Source organism: Tachysurus fulvidraco, chromosome 2 (genome assembly GCF_022655615.1).
Source record: "Tachysurus fulvidraco isolate hzauxx_2018 chromosome 2, HZAU_PFXX_2.0, whole genome shotgun sequence".
NCBI classification, from domain to species: Eukaryota; Metazoa; Chordata; class Actinopteri; order Siluriformes; family Bagridae; genus Tachysurus; species Tachysurus fulvidraco.
This window is the reverse complement of record NC_062519.1, coordinates 31,358,297-31,375,912: the sequence shown is the minus strand read 5'-3', so window position 1 is coordinate 31,375,912 and position 17,616 is coordinate 31,358,297. Positions and strand designations below refer to the sequence as shown.

The 17,616-nt window shown below is 37.6% G+C and overlaps 1 long non-coding RNA gene across 1 annotated transcript; it reads left to right on the top strand.

Moving 5' to 3' along the window:
• Positions 1-7,073: 7,073 nt before the first annotated feature.
• LOC113650776 lies at positions 7,074-17,348 on the top strand. The gene is made up of 2 exons (XR_007138876.1): positions 7,074-7,548; positions 15,773-17,348. It is a non-coding gene; the product is annotated as an uncharacterized LOC113650776 (long non-coding RNA).
• The last annotated feature ends 268 nt before the right edge of the window (positions 17,349-17,616 follow it).

Genomic DNA, 17,616 nt, shown 5'->3' with positions numbered 1-17,616 from the left:
AAAATTCCACAGATATATTTTATGAACTCAATCCAACAATTCAATTATTAGGCTCATTACTTAAATCTGTACCATAATATTTTGGCTTTTGACTCCTGAATGCTCCACTCACAGAACACATTTATATTAAAATTGTTATTCAAGATGACATTCTGTACAGGCAAACTTGTTCTTGAGTTATTGGAGTTTGGATTTAACCCATTCAATTAAATGTACCAGTCAAACAGGCTGAAAACTATAAAAAGTCAATAATAAATATAATAACTTTAATAACAGTGAGAGATTTCCATCACTGTAGTAAATTAAAAATGAAGCAGAAGCAGACCCCCTGGCTTTGCTTCACAGACCCTTAGGAACCCATTTTGATGATATAAAGCTGTACACATTCTGTAGGACAATAAAAAAAATTGCTTTACTTGACTGAAACTGACATCGCACGAACAGCTTTCCGGAGAGGGGAAACCCTTTGTCCTTCAATTTCACCCTTTTGATGAGTAATCCAACTTCCCATTCTTATGAACTCTGAATCTCAAGGCCTAAGTAAAAAAAAAAGAGAAGCAATGGACAGTCACACATTACTTCACATATTTCCATCACATATGCAGAAACAAACTTACAGTACAGCAGTGGAGACTAAACTCAACCTGAATTCATGGCCACTGTTTTTGACCTGTGAGAGAAGTGTTTGTAGTGTGTCATGAAATAAATGTCAGCACTGGAATGAATCTGATATAACACCAAATGATTGGGAGCGGCTGAATAAGAGTTTAAGGGTTTCTCATCCAGACGTATAGAACATCTAGAAGTTAACATACAGTAACACATAAAATAGGACATAAAAAAAACTCAATATGGCTGCTGGTCAAGTGACTGAAGTCATGAGAACTCTACTGTATGTCTACAATACAAATAAAGTAATAAGTAAGAAAACACCTGGAACACCTGGAATTTGATTATTTTCCAAAAAACAGCAAATCCAGAAGTTTTTTGCTGCTTGGAATCTTAATACAGTTTGTGTTCCGTGAGTACCTGTGACCTATACGGTCAGAAGTAAAAAGCTTTATGGCATCACTAATGATTTAAATGGTGAATCTATTAATGAAAATACTTGTCACTTATCACCTACACCTATTCTTTACATACACAAGGAATTAAACAAAGCAGTGTGCTGTTATAGTGTATAAACTGAGTGAAGAGATGGTACAATAACAGCACTTCTCAAAATGTTTTATTCCTCTTACACCACATTGGCAATCTGTTAATGATTACAGTGTATCATTAGTGAAGGGAATGTTATTCAACTTTTTATCTGTTTATAGTTACATGTAAAGTTTCCATTCTTGAAACAAGTTCTCTTCTCTCACTCACAATATAGAAGCTATAAACAGTTGCTCCTATAAACATTCTCATACTCAAGTTAATAAGGAAAATAAATCTAAATCAGTGCTTTATGTTATCAATACCTCCTCAGTCCTGAAGAATTATTACAGAAGCTACAATGCAGTTTGACGGTACACCACTGCCAAATAGCAGAGAAGGACAGTTTTCTATCTTCCCTCAATTCATACAGCGTAATCCGTACTATTTCTATGGGAACACAGACAGGCACACACGTGAGCTTTACCAACTCTCTTCTGTCCACTTAGTCACATAATTCTGTGCTTCCTAATTTACAGATGACGATCAAGCCACACAAAAGAACCTGTAAACGCACAAACCCAAGGACAAACAAATATTTAAAATTGTAGGTTCTTTCTCGGTAATTTTGGGAGCATTCTATACAAACTCTTGTATTGATGTCTGGAAACAATCACATTTAATCTTCAAATAATTAAGCAATAACAATAATTAAGGCCGTCATTTCTAGCAACCACATCTGATCTTTGTGCGCTGCAAGCTAACATGCATAGCTAATTTTCTTGACTAATAAAACTGTTGTTGTTGTGATAAATTGTATGATGGTATCATTTCTATAACTGTATGTATAATTGCTGGTATATGTGCTACAGAGTAGGGGGTATGTTGGCTTAGTGCTTAGCATGCTTGATAATTCCAACCTCTGGGGTTGGGTTTGAGTCCCACCTCCACCCTTCTCTGGGTACTTCAGTTTCTCCCACAGTGCAAAGACACACAATGTAGGCTGACTCAGATCTTTGAATTGTCCTCAGTGTCCCCTGCCTTGTGCCTTAAGTCCTTTGGGATAGACTCCAGGTAGGATAAGCAGTACAGAGAATGGACGAATACGGAGGAGTTTATGCTTTGCTGATTCTCAGTAACATGACATAACTATAGACAGAGAAATCAAACTGTATGATGTTTTTAATAAATGCTCAATTGTAATTGTTTGTAAATTCCTCTGGTATACAAGGAATAAAAGGCATGATTTGTAGGAAAATAAGGAACTTTGGGCCTTAGTAACTCTCAGGCTTCATCATTCTACTAGCAGTTGATTATAATCTTATTACAGACATGAGAAGATTGCTTTTTCTCTGTTTTAAACCTGACTTAAACAGAATTACAAATGAGTTACGTTTAAAACACACACACACACACACACACACACACACACACACACACACACACACACACACACACACACACACACACACACACACACACACACACACACACACACACACCCCTACTGCTGCAGTCCACCATGGTAAAGTTTAGTTGGACCTGTAAAAATGCCTGCTGCAGGTGTGTTTGTATAAAACCACAAAGAGAACAGCCTGCTTTTTTATTTTACTTCTGCTTTTTTCAGTTTTTCAGTGTAATGTGCTTACTCTCTCTCTCTCTCTCTCTCTCTCTCTCTCTCTCTCTCTCTCTCTCTCTCTCTCTCTCTCTCTCTCTCTCTCTCTCTCTCTCTCTCTAACACACACACACACACACACACACACACAAACTCCTAACCTAAAGAATGCAGAAGACACTATGTGGGCCATCAAGACTATTAAATCTGTCAGATATGAAAGATTAAAGCAGTGGGAAATATTATAAAAGAGGAATTTTAATGTAACCGTGAGGTTTGTCTTGTAAATTTTGTACAGAACTGAAAAAACCTTTGCCTACAAAGAACATCATGACAAAATGAGCTGTGTATGTGTACATATGGGCTTGTGTGTGGCTGTGTGTGTGTGTGTGTGTGTGTGTGTGTGTTTGGGGGGGTGGGGGTGCTAGTTTGAGTAGTTACAGTTATTCTCCCTGTATTTCAGAGCATGGCGCCTCTGCAGACTTGGGTCGCCTTGGCACTTGGGTCTTGATTACTGGAGTGCTGATGGTTGTCATTAACGGCGCTGTTTCTTGAAGCCGATGCCAGCAGGATGATGGCTGGAGGCTCGCTGTCTCTTCGGTCCGCCTATAGAAACCTCATGCTCCTCTGCAGTGTGTTATTGGTGTTCTTGGCTCTCTTCGAGGTGCTTTTCCAGTTATGATTGAAAAAGAATGGCTTTAAAGCCCCACTGAAATGGCCTCTGGATTTCCCCTGATGCTGATAGTGTTATCGTGGTGTCCGGGAGCCTCAGTGGTGCACTAATGATGCTTTCTGTGGTCTGCACACTGTTCTGTAAGAGCCTCACTGGAGATTTGAGAGCTGCTTTGACAGAATACTAAAGTGCTTTTAAACAATGTCACAATAATTATTCATGCTCCCACTTTAAAGGATAAACAATGCAGTTGAAAGCATAAGTGAGTTAATAGTTATTGCTCAGCAGCAATATGTATATATATTGGTGGGGCTTCATGCTTTCTTAAATATCTGTGTGTGTGTGTGTGTGTGTGTGTGTGTGTGTGTGTGTGTGTGTGTGTGTGTGTGTGTGTGTGTCTGTGTGTGTGTGTGTGTGTGTGTGACTTAAGTTAGAAAGAGTGTTTGTATTTTTAAGAGAATATAAAACAGATACGAAAAGTACCATAAATTAAGACTATAAATCTGAATGTACATTTCCAAGAAAATACAAGCAAATTTGATGTAGTGTTTTGTCTTGCGTGATTTAGTAGATGTAAAAGTCATATTGTTTGTTTGAGTGTGTGCCTCTGTGTGTTTGTGTATGTTTGAGCGTCTCAGCTCTTTGCCTGTAAAGAAGAAGTGCACCCTGCTTTTATACTAGGTCCTAAAAATAAGCTCAAGCTCATTGGTCACTAGAAATTTCTCACTGAATCACGTCAAGCCAATTAGAGAGTTACACTTCCTGTTCTGCGAAAGATGTTTCCTGTCGATAGTGTATTGCTGAGGGACAGCAGGTTGTGGAGTTGGCAGTGTTTAAGTGACCTTTTGCAAGGCCTGCGGAAACAGTGACGGAGAAAGCAGCTAGCGGTGTGTGTTTTACAATGCGGAGAGAGCACATGGCCTCGGCTCTGACTCCAGCGCCAGTGATTTGGTCTGAAAATAAACAGCAGCTATGATGGGCTTCAGCTGCATGCACATGTATACGATTTGATTCTGAAAGATACAATATGTTGATTAATTGTATGAGAGAATAATGTTCGGGCTGTTTTTTCCAACTCGCTTTTTGAGTAGTCACAGGTTTCAGAGTTGCCAAGGAAATCTGATTGCAGAGCGTACTGAGGATACGCTGACCACAAAAAAACCCCCTTCATTACATATACACTACACTCGTCCTACACGTTAATATCACAGCAAGCGTGCTGCTGAATTCAGCTCTGACAATCACAAGTTCCATAGTACTGTAACAGCTAATTCACAGGCATGTTGTTTGCCTGATGTTTCCTGACATCTACACCGGGTTTTATGAGCTGAGGTTTCTCAGTAACATGAAGAAAGAAATAGAAGAAGCTGGTAAAGAAAGATTTGTGATTTTTACAGTTACCATTATAAAAGCAATAAAAGTGACAACCAACTTGTTTCTCGGATATGCCACAACATTACGTGTAAATATAAATGGATAAAAAGTGCCATATGTCGTCTATTAATTAATAGCAAAATTGTCAAGTGGACAAATTGTTGTACAAGATGTAAAAAAAAGAAATTATTACCAATATTACATTCTGTGGGTACATTTTTGACTTGTACTTGTTTTCCACCAGACGCCCTCGTGGAAATTTGACGCAATCATGACCAGACTCTGGTGTGAGTTATCCTGCAGGAATAATGGTGTGTGTCTTCTGGTTTTGATGATACATGGACATGTACTGCAGTGGTGGTTAGTAGAAACCTCACTATGTTCTCATGTTTGACTACTCAGAAGCCTGACATGGTGTTTGTTCCTTCACACAGTCAGCATGCTCCCTGCCTGTCCTGGTCTCACAGTGAGTCAGGACACGGCTGAAAAAAATCACAGCCCAGTGATATTTATACATCATCTTTCTTCTCTGGAAGCACTGTAACTTTTTTCCCCTTTACACCTGGTCGCTTCACGTATCGTGATTGTCAGGGTTATATCCGGATAGGGATTGTTCACATGAACATGCAGGTGGAAATGCACCCAAGATACGTTTAAAATGGTCAAATCCGATCCCACAAAACACTGCATGGGGTCTGCCAGATGTTCTCTGAATGTAAATACATCCATCTCTCCATGGCAGCTTTACAACCATTGACCCTCCCATTACACAGTAAGCCAAGTGTCAAGATTTTGTCAAGAGTGAATGTTTTTAATCTGGATGAGATGTCAAACTTAATATGTATTCGAAAAAGATGTAGTTTTATGGGTCAGATAATAGCAGGCCAAGACGGACCTATAATGGGTCAATAACAATGTGGATATATAAAATCAGGTTGGAGTGATGGTCATTCACTGCTTATAGGTTGGGACCAGACTTAAGGGCTTTTTTAAATTTGAAATAGTAAACTCTGGGTAAACGCAATCCTGGCTTTCTTGTTTCACTTTTCACACTGCTCATACTTCACCCAGGGTTAACAATGAATCCTGGCTTTTAATAATCTGATGTTTCATGCTGTACATTCCTAAACCCTGGGTTCTTATTTGCATATTTGCGGTATCAACAATCATGACTGTATAAATACAGCACGTAACTGGTTTAAATAACAGCTTGGCTTGTGCTTGCACATCAGTAAGAAAAGAATGTTGGCACATAAAGCATCCTCTTCACTCCAATTCATGCATGTTTTTTCATCATTTGACATAATTAGTTTATTTTTTCCCCCTCAAATACTGTGACTACTGTTTACACAACACGCAGGGTTTCTCTGACTTTACCAATCATGTGATAAAAGGCATGTAGTGATCAATTTCTGATTTGGTGTTACGTTTGGCACTGCAATTTGGGGCTAACACTGCTAAACCTATACTAATCTTGCTTCAGAGCAGAGTTTCATAAAATTTAGAAGATGCAGCGCTAAGCCTACTGCTAAATTAAGTGTGAAATGATCCTCTACCTTGCATTTAAAGCAGCTTTTAGAACAACGATAATCTATGGTTAAGTGCAGTGTGAAAGCCCATTGCTCTTTAGCTGTGTTGTGATGTTGTATGATCAGTCATGTTGTGTTAACCACAACTCATGTTGTATGAAAGGTTATGAAGGTTAAGGTTAAAGCTGGGATTACTATTCATACCTTTTCTTATGCAATCATCTCTAAATCTAATTAAAGCCCACCACAATTTAATTTATACCAGTATCTTTGGGTCTGTTAGCTGTTTGTAGTCTGGACTGCTGAGTGAATCATTGGCACAACTCTCCCCACTCTCCAAGACCTGTACTTCTCCAGAGTGAGCAAAAGGGCAAAGAAAATCACTATGGACCCCTCACATCCAGCACACTCACTCTTCGAACTGTTGCCATTTGGTCGATGCTACAGAGCCCTGAGCACCAGAAGGACCAGACATAGGAACAGTTTCTTCCCTCAGGCAATCCATCTGATGAACACCTAACATACACAGAACAAACCCTATTCTTACATTGTTTACACGTACTCATTTATATTTCAATTTGCACATCTATACTTCAATTTGTACATTTATATTTCAATTTGCACATTTTTTCCCACTGTACATACAGTGTCTATTGTATGTGTTCATTTCTTATCATTGCCATTCTGTTTACACTGTGGAGCTCCTGTACTAGAACAAATTCCTCGTATGTGAAAACATATTTGGCAATAAAGACCTTTCTGATTCTGATTCTCATTCTGTATATATACATATACTGTATATAAGGCCATTAAACACATGACATTTAAGGGTTTGGTTTAGATCAAGCCAAGTGGACGTCTCCTTTAAGCTGTTGCTGATATGATGGGGCTTCTGATGTTCTGCAGATGATATTCTGGCACTAAACGGATTGCAACAAACTAGAACTTTCATGACTTTTGAAAGTTCAAAGTCACATTTGATTAAGTTGCTTCCCGGTTCTCTGTGTACTTTTTCTCACATTGCCTGCTAGACCCCTCTGAATCACAGCGTCTTTCAAATGACTGGATATAATATAAATGTCTTCCTTTCCTTCTTTACCGGACTGCTCTATGTACAGAGAGCTTTTCTTCAAGTTCAAACAATGGATGATTACTTGCAAGGTCTTGGCTCTGCTCCTTTGTATTGTGTTTTTCAACATTTAACTGAAGCAGCAAATGAGGTAATATCCTATGTGCTCTACTAATGTTTATACCACAGCGCTTCTGATTTCTAGATATTTAATATGTATATGCAGAAGTGTCCCTTGAAAGCACTTTATAAGAATAAGAAGTAAGAGATTTAAAGAAATGTTCTTTGTGATTTTATGTCATATTCACACTAAGAGATGAACAAAGAGAGGCTGGTGAATGAGCGACTCTTTTTTTTATCCTTTTTTTGATGTAAGTAAGAACAGAAGCTTGTTTCTGTGGATGTTCTCCAAAATGAAAAGTTATAAATAGTACTCTGTTTTTATTTATAATTGTTGGTAGATTGTTGTGGCATAAAAGGAATAAAACTTATCAGAACATGTAGTTACTGGAAATGAATCAATATATTTTATTCCTTACCTGATGTATAAATCTCTTGGACGGGACAATTATTGTAAATGAAATGATCTTGTAATAGTCTTGATGCACTCTCCCTTACCCAAACCTGGCTTAAACCAAGTGACTACATCAGTCTAAATCTATCCTGTTAGGATATTTAAGCATGAGTCCCTTCCGACTGGTCATGGAGGTGGTGTTACTCATAGAACAGGATTCAGGTTTAAGTCATTTTAAGTCATTGTTCTTTATGTTGCACAGATATGCTAAAAAATCCATGCTATCTTTTGCTTGGGCCACTGTGTATAGTCCCCCGAGCAAACTCTTAAGAAAATCAATGTAGGACACTCTACGTTGATTTTCTTAAGAGTTTGCTCGTTTTATATCAGACCTTAGTTTTTATTGTGGGAGATTTAACATTCACATTGATGCAAATGATGCATTAAGGCTCATAGTTATGGACCTACTAGACTTCTTTGGGGTAAAATTGCAGACCTACTGTACACACTACCTGTAGAACAGATTAGCCGTAACTTGGTAGAACTATTATTCAGATCAATAAAACAGATTCACAAGTAACGTGCCTGATCTCTTTACTTCTTACTATATAGGTAAACGCAAATGATCTAGATGAAATGACTGACCGCATAGGCACTATCTTCATTAACACATCGGACACTGTTGCCCCTATCCGATTAGACAAAAATACACCTGCACCATGGTATAATATTCATAGTCATTCCCTCAAGAGAGCTACCTGTAACATTGATTGAAAATGGAGAAAAAAGAAATTATAGGCTTTTAGAATTGTGTACAATAACAGTATGTCCAGCTATAGGCATGATCTAAAAGCTGCTACAGCTGAGCACCTGCTCAAACTCATAAAAAATGACTGTCCCAGGTTCTTATTTAACACAGTGGCTAGATTAAGATATCTGAGAAATATTTTTCAAAATCTGAGTATTCCATCATAGTTTAGTAGTGAGGATTCACTGCAAAAATTTAATGCATCGGGAACAAAATTGTGGATGTTCAACCATTGACAACCTTTCCTAAAGCTTCAAAAGTTCAACTGCAAGGCTTTACAAGTATAGAACAAGAAGAGCAATATAGACATATAACTACAGCTGAATCAACATGTTTGTTAGATCCAACTAAATTACTGAAAGAATTGTTACATACTCTTCTCAATATTATTAATCCTCATTATCTTTAGGTCACGTCCCTAAACCCTTCAAGTTTGCAGTTATTAAGCCCCTTATTTAGAAACCTAATTTAGATCCCAACGAATTATTAATACACTGACCCATTTTAAACCATTTTAAATGGTATTTTAAAAAAGGTTTAAAATGGATTAGTATATTAATAATTCATTACGATTAGAAACCTAGGGTTAGGGTTAGGGTTAGGTTTTACATGATCTTAGTATTGCATTCGACACTGTAGCTCATGACATTCTTCTATATCAGTTAGTCCAAAATGCAGCCAATAGAATTCTTACCAGGTCAAGAAAATACAAACTTGTAAGTTCTACCTGTAAGTTTTGAATGGATTACAAACTGATGCTACTTACTTACAGTGCTCTAAATGGTTTATCTCCCATGTATCTAACCAGTCTTCTAATGCACTATAATCCTTCACGCTCTTTGAGATAACAAAATTCTGGATAGAGCACTTTTGTGTTTAGCTCCTAAACTTTAGTCAGATCAGATGTACACAATATACATCCTATAACCTTGTGCTCCAGTAGATCATCTAGTGCTTGTTAATATTATGAACAAAAGCTATGCTACTTCTTCTCCACTTGCTTTTCTTTTTCTGCCCATCCTGAGGCATAATGAGAAATCTCCAGGTGGATTCTGCTTCATGAAGATTTCGGACATTGGAAAAGAATTTGCCGACCCCATGAGGACTTTGAGGAGAACGACCTCTTAATCAATACACAAAATAACACTCTACATATGCCGCATCTCCATCATTGAGCATTTGAAGGCTTTGGCACAGAGGAGATGCTAAATCTGGAGCTATAATGAACTCAGATGGGTTCCTTTGAGTCTGGTCCCTCTCAAGGTTTCTTCCTTGTACCATCTAAAGGGGTTTTTCCCTTGCCACATTCCCCTCAGGCTTGCTCATTAGGGATAAATAGGGATAAATAAGATAATAAGATAAGTTCTGTAAAGCTGCTTTGAGATAATGCCCATTGTTAAAAGCACTATACAAATAAAACTGAATTGAATTCAATATCTCTTTAGCACTTTAGAGCTCTGAAACTAAGAATGTACATCCTGCAGCACACTTTTTTTGGGGCTGTTGTAGTTTGAGGTTGCGGTTACGTGCTGTTTCATTAGTTGATTCTCTGGCAGCATGAGCAGGTCATGTTAGAGCACTGTTGGTTTTTTCACATTTGCAGATCAGCATATTTCCCCCCATAGCCCCTTAAAGAACCTTTGACCTGAATGACTGATGCTACAACGATGGAAGTCCAAGTTGTGCAATAACATACAGCTGTTTGAAGAAGAACGATTGCAGTGGGGTTATATTGTATTGTTGGGTTAAAATGAAAGATTAGGCTAGGGCAAACATGCTGTGGTAGTTGAGAACCAGGGAAAAAGGTTTCTGTAGATAAAACCAACAGCAAAAAAGAGCGTCTTTGTATCCCAAAACAAAAGCCTGTGATACCTTTACACCTGAGGAGATTAATGGTCGCTCATAGAGAAGGTGGAAGTGTTTACATTACACATACACAATGCGAAAACTGAAGCTAGAAATAAGAATGAATTTTTTTATCAGTAGTTGAAACCACTCCATGATAAGATAATATTGACTTTCCTTGGAAAACATTAGACTGAGCTGCTAATTTATTAGCTATGACTACTATGCACTGTAGGTCACTTGTGTAGCTAAACAATTGATCCAACTACACATCCTACTCTGTATGTTATTCTCAGGTCTGCAGTGATGTTGACAGTGTAAAGAAACTTAACAGAGAATAAATCGGTCACCATGTTCATGTTAGTAACATAAATATACATTAGCTGGATATTGTAGCTAACAAATGCATATGCCATACTTTTGCGTTAAGCTATTTTTTTAATATAGCTGAGGGATAAGAGCCTTGCTCAGGGGACAAACAGTGGCAGTTTGGGATTCAAGCTCACAACATTCCGACTGGTAGACTGACATCTTCACTACTAGGCTACCACATCCACATTGACACCCCTCCCCCACCCCACCCACCTTTTTCCCAAACCTCCAATTATCTATTTGATTGCTGCAATTTTAGGCAGATTACTTTTAGTGAGATTGTGTTGTGACTGACTAATCACGGCATTGTTAACACAGTGTCTTATTCCCTCTATCCTAAAATCTTAATATTCAACACAAATAGTAAGTAGAGCATAGATGCTGATGCTCTACATTAACTTTTTGTATAACTATCACAATATCCTCTGCTCATTTTAAATCTTTTCATCTATATTTAATCTATTCATCAAGCTATTAATCATACTGTTCAAACATCATATTTTGCTTTGTTAAATAACAACAATTTACTTTTGAAATGCATTTATTAGTAAGCTTTATGTTAAGGAATCTGCCATACAAGTCTCTGTATAAGATATTATTACAGAAACAATCCAATATTAAAAGGAGCACAGTAATATAACCTTTTGATTTGAATTTAGCCAAGACCACTGTCATAGCTTCTGTTAGAGAAAACAAATCAACTCCTTGTTATCGATCGAAATCGACCAGTCAAACACCTTGGATTTGCACCAGTATCTTCTGACCATGGCTGTAAGCAGGTGTAAGGACACACAGCTCTGAGTCTCCGTAGTTTCAGGAGGTATTATTTCTTGATATTAGACAGAGTTATCTATATTTAAGCTGATAAAAAAGTAGGTTTTAAAAGCTAGATGAAATAAATGGTATATTTTTGGGAAACATAATAAGTCTGTTAATATGAAGTCAGTACACCATGTCTTTTTGATGAAATATGTTTTGGAGGTATCATGGAAACCAAACAATTTAACTCAATGAAATTTAACAGAGTAACGTAATAGAGATTAAAAATGAGCAGTCCATGTAGATATATTAACTATGACACATTTCCGTAAGGTCAAACCGCTCTTACTGTCGTTCCTGTCTTTTTTCTAAGACACCTTTGTTGCCACTTAATGACATCAGCGGACATTTTTATTTTCTTGTGAAACAGCAGTGATCGAGTACACAACTGTAAAATCATTATACTCGTGGCTGTGCCCTGCAGTAAAACAATCAAATCTCAATCATTTCAGCTAAGTTACACCACAACCATGGCAGCTTTGCAAATATCTGACTCGTTGCATAGGAACCAAGGGTTTGTTTTGGTTTTGATCTGAAGTATAATCAATAGGGGATAAAAACACACACACGTACGCACGCACGCACACACACACACACACACACACACACACACACACACACACACACACACACACACACACACACACACACACACACACACACACACACACACACACACAAACAGGCAGGAGAGGCAAGCTTGAACTCTGCAGAAATATTTCCCCATCGCTTTTGCATTCCTTAAAGTCATTTGATGAGAACCACTCAGAGGGAGCAAAAAAAAAGAAAAAGAAAAAAGAAACAAGGCTGCAAGTGTTTGCTCAGTGAGTCACTTGCCGTGTGGGTACATATTTACAAATGCTCATAATCACAACACGAGTGTGAGACCAGCCAAGCAGGAAACACAGCAGGAACCTCTCTGAGTAGGATGCTTGTTTGAGGTGCAAGTGCCATATCTGATCACACACTCATTTATAAACACACACACACACACACACACACACACACACACACACACACACACACACACACACACACACACACACACACACACAAACTTTTTCTTCAAAAAAACCTTTTTGGACTGATACAATGTAACGTTATAGGAAAATTGGAGTTATTGATACAACCCGGAAGTGTTTTACTCATCTTATACCACAAAAATATTCATAATCATGCCTTAAAAATTTTTGAACTTACAATTGATGATGGCGATACGAAAAAATTGTAAAATATTTTACACTTTGCAATACCACACAGCTCCTAATGATGTTGGGCTGCTGCCTTGCCGACTTGTGAGCTGCCTCACTTTAGTCTCGCTAGCGATCGACAGACCTCAGTTGCCTCCGTGTTAAAATGCACATATTTTCTGTTTTTTTTGCTCCTTTGACATTGCCATCCTCATCTTCCGACAACTAAGTTAATGAAGCCATCAAGAACCAAACATCAATAACCTAAAGTATGCAAATGTTGGACAGAATCTCGGTGAGTATGATACGATACCTCAAAGCATGTACAGTATGATACGTAGCTTTAGCAAGTTCGTAATAGGATTAGCACCACTGTTAAAGTTTTTATATCAGATAGGATTATTATTACTGGTCTAGGATTTTATTTATTCTGTAAGACTTATTTCTTTCCACTCATTCAGCAGTATGAAAGGTGCCAATAATTTTAGAGTTTACTATATTAGATTGAATCAACGTCTGAAATAAGCAGGATGATTTCTGCTACATCAGAGGAACATAAACAAGGCTCCATGGGGGTCTGTCAACTCACGTGAACTCCACGTGACTCCATGTACCACACAGCTCTTAATGGCGTCTGGAACGGCTGCTTCTGTCTGCTTCATCAACTTTAAATACAGTTCTCCTTCAAATTACAGTTTTAGGCTCGTGCCAAGCCAACAGTTTTGTAGCCGGGTGCAGTGAGGAGGCTTCGAGCTGTGGTTATGGCTCATGCACAGAGAGTGCAGTGTTATCGGACACACTGGGGTCAAACCCAGCACTGAATTCTTTCCGAGTGTTATTACAGTCTGTCTGCTTCTGCATGTATGACAGTAAATGTTATGTGTAGTATTATATACAATATTATGTATATAGTGAAAAGATTGCATAGGTCATAAAGTAGAGCATACATGCATTTGGGTTAAACCAACATGACATAGAGCCTCAGTAAAGTGTAAATACATGTGAAGCTCCATCACACATAGAGCAATTCTATCACTGAAAGTCATTAGTTGCTGTTTTATAATTTTGCCAGTAGGCAGTAGTTGCTTGTAAACTGGTTGCCATAGTAATAACCTGTACATTATTCATTTGTAGTCCCTGGATCAGTTCGCCCCATATTTGCATAAAGTCTAACCTTTCTGAACTAGTCTCCAACGGCTGCTGTCACTCATGTCACCAGTAGTTACCTGATCTCATTGAATCATCTCCAGTCGTTTCATAGCTAACGGTCGCTTCGCTGTATGTGTGAAAATTGCATAATTAAGTACTTAAGTACTTTTTTTAAAAGAAACTTGTAGCTTATGATAATGAATAAAATTCAAACGTGACTTTTAGCACTTTAACAAAAGAGATTTTTATTTCATTTATATGAATTTATATTTATATAAAAGTTGTTTCAATTAACTAATGAATAATTATAAAAAATGAAACCCTAGATTTTCAGTGTGGTTTCATACTTTTGTATATCTCTTTATATGCTGTATACTGCTATATGCAGTATTTTTTTTTATTTATTCAATAAACACTCATAGGTGAATAAGATGTCTATCAGTAAACTGATCATTATAAGCAGATTGCTGTGATATAAGAGACATAAAACTCTTCTAGTCGTAACATGATACTTGGGAGTGGAAGCAGTGACTCCATTTCATCACTCCATCCCTCCACTGATTCTTTTTCTCTTACAGCAAGATACAGTGTTTTATTCTGTACTTATAATATTTATTGGAAACAGGCATTGGGAACATTAAATAAGCCTGATTGTTCCTTGATATTCACGTCAATACTTTTTTTTTTATCTGAGATGATACTTCAGTTCATGAATGAAGGAATTCTTCTATGCAGAAAAATTTGATGGAATGCAGACGGTGAATTGGCCATTCATGCCAGACCAGCTGTCATCAAGCCAAAGCTGTCTGCTTTTACTACAGCCTCCTTTCTGATATTGCTTATATAAATGTATGATGGATGGGAATGCCTGAATGAGGCATGACAGCAGATTGCAGCAGATAAAATAAAAAAATGAAAAGGGATGGGTTGGTTTATAAGCACAACCTGAACATTCCCTTGGCTCTCTGATCATTGTTTAACTTCCAGATACGAGTTTCAGCGGCCTGTTTAGGGAGCTAATAAAGATTCCACTACCTTGTTTTGATTTTATAACACAGGACTCTCAGAAAAATAGCAGTGGTCTTTCTGTGAAATTTAACAGGCTGCTGAATGGAGAGAAATGACTCATAGTTGTGCCTTCTGAATTACAGGTGCTATTATGGCTAAAGAAAAAAGTCGTTAGCTTTTTTTAACTGTGACCCATGTCACTCAGCGGATGGTTGGAGTTTAAATTCAAACACTGCTGTTTGCTGTGCAAATAACTTATCCAGGCTTGATGCGTTCTGAATACCGAGGGTGGGGTGAGACGGAGTTGAAAACACTAGAACAGACAGAATATCTCAGACTGACATGTCAGAGACGGAGAGTCTCACAACGCTCTCCTCATATTCCAAACTCTGGACCACCAACATTTAACTAGACACCGCTCTAACCTAGATGAAGACTTCAAACACCATCATGACTTTTTTCCTTTAATCTTCTTTGCACGCTTAACCACACTGCGGAGTCATAAAACATACAAACACGCACACGCACACACACACACACACACACACACACACACACACACACACACACACACACACACACACACACACACACACACACATACACAGTGCATGCTTACTGAACTTACTGAACTTGAATACTGACACTAATCCTTCATCTCTGTTTGCAGGTTAACAAGAGATTCAGAGAGACACTGGCTCAAACAATGAGAAGCTGCGGATGGCACAATGATGGATCTGTGTTTAAATTAAAACCAGCTTTATCACTTCTCACAAGTTTGCTCAGAGCTTCTGGGTTTCTGTATCTGATCCTGTAAAATCATAGAGAAAAGAGAAAGATTGATGAAAGAAAAAAAAACATTCTTCTTGCCCATTAGGATAGAATTTATAGACAATTATGGATATCATGAATGTTAAAAGTAATTGATTTCTGGAGCTTCTACAATTTCCTTTGTACTTTTGCAAATGGAAAATTGGACATGACCGTGATGAGTTTTCTGATTTGACATGTAAATCTGGAAAACTGGAAATAATCTGTTACTCTGTTTCCACTTAATATTTCCAAGACAAAAGCGAAAATGAAAACGGTTTGGCGTTCTGTGAAACCTGGAGGATAAACAATGCCATTTTGCAAGTCATTCCTCTGAGCAGCAGGCAGATCACCGCTTTAACCCGTAAGATGCTTTAAAGCGTATTATTCAGGAGTAGTAGAAATGTATTTAGCCATTCAGAAATGTGTGCAGTCATTCTTTTTATGTCTAGATCTACAGGGGGATTTCAGGAGTAGAAGTTAAATAAAGTGACGTGAGCTGTAACTTTACTATTTTCTATTTTGAAGCAGGAATACACCTGACTGTCTAATGCAAGAAAACACATAATCATTTACAATTCAGTGTAGAGTAGAAATTAACACACTGGAGTGTTTTGGGAGGTGGAAGTAAACAGCAGAACCTGGAGGAAACCCCTGAGAACACTAGGAGAAGATGTGGAACTCCTCTCAGACATTAACCAAAGCTCAGGATCGAATTAGAGACGCTGGAGCATTTTTATTTAATATAAAATTTAATGATATTGAAAATGCGCACAATTCTGAATGTAAGCACTGCAGGTCTGGACCTACTGACATTTTCAATGCAGATCTGGACCTACTGACAGAGTTTTATACGTTAGTGAATGTAATCTTAGGAAAGTTTGCTAATTTTTCCCAGCAAACATAGTTGGTGCACTAAACTTTTCATTTATTTGCGGCTTAAGTAGAACACAAGCGGAGAGAGGAGATAAAACTGCAGTTTGTGTTTTCCACATTAAACTGAAATTAGCTAGCAGTTTCCACTTGTACATGATTTTTAGTTTTATGGTTTATATTTACCATTCTTGGAATGTCTGTGAAACAAGTTCTTAGTTCTTGTCCTTATTTATGTTATAGCAGCTATAAACTATAGTTCCTTCCTCAGCCCCTCTTTTCTCCCTCCTCAAATCATATGATTGAGAAACCACAGTGTTGTGGAAACACTGGAGACCCCTATAAAATTATTTTATTTCAATGAGTTATTATTATTATTATTATTATTATTATTATTATTATTATTATTATTATTATTAATTTACATAAGCGAAGGAAAGTTCTAAGGCCATCCTTCACTGTTGGATTACATCCACACACACACACACACACACACACACACACACACACACACACACACACACACACACACACACACACACACACACACACACACACACACACACGTACAGCAAAACCAACAAAGAAAACTGATAAGTTCTAAAGGTCAAGTTATGAGTTACATCTTTTAGACTCAACTAAAGTTCTTGTGTTGGTGATCAAGCCAACAAAACACAACAAAATTATCACTCAGTGGTGAATATGATACAGACTAAACCTTAAGTTTTTTGGCTAGTCGAATTTAGACTGTTGTAGGTTGAAACTCTCATCAGGAACCACTGAAACAGCTCCATGTTTAGCCCTGTGATGACAATAAATGAAAACACAACA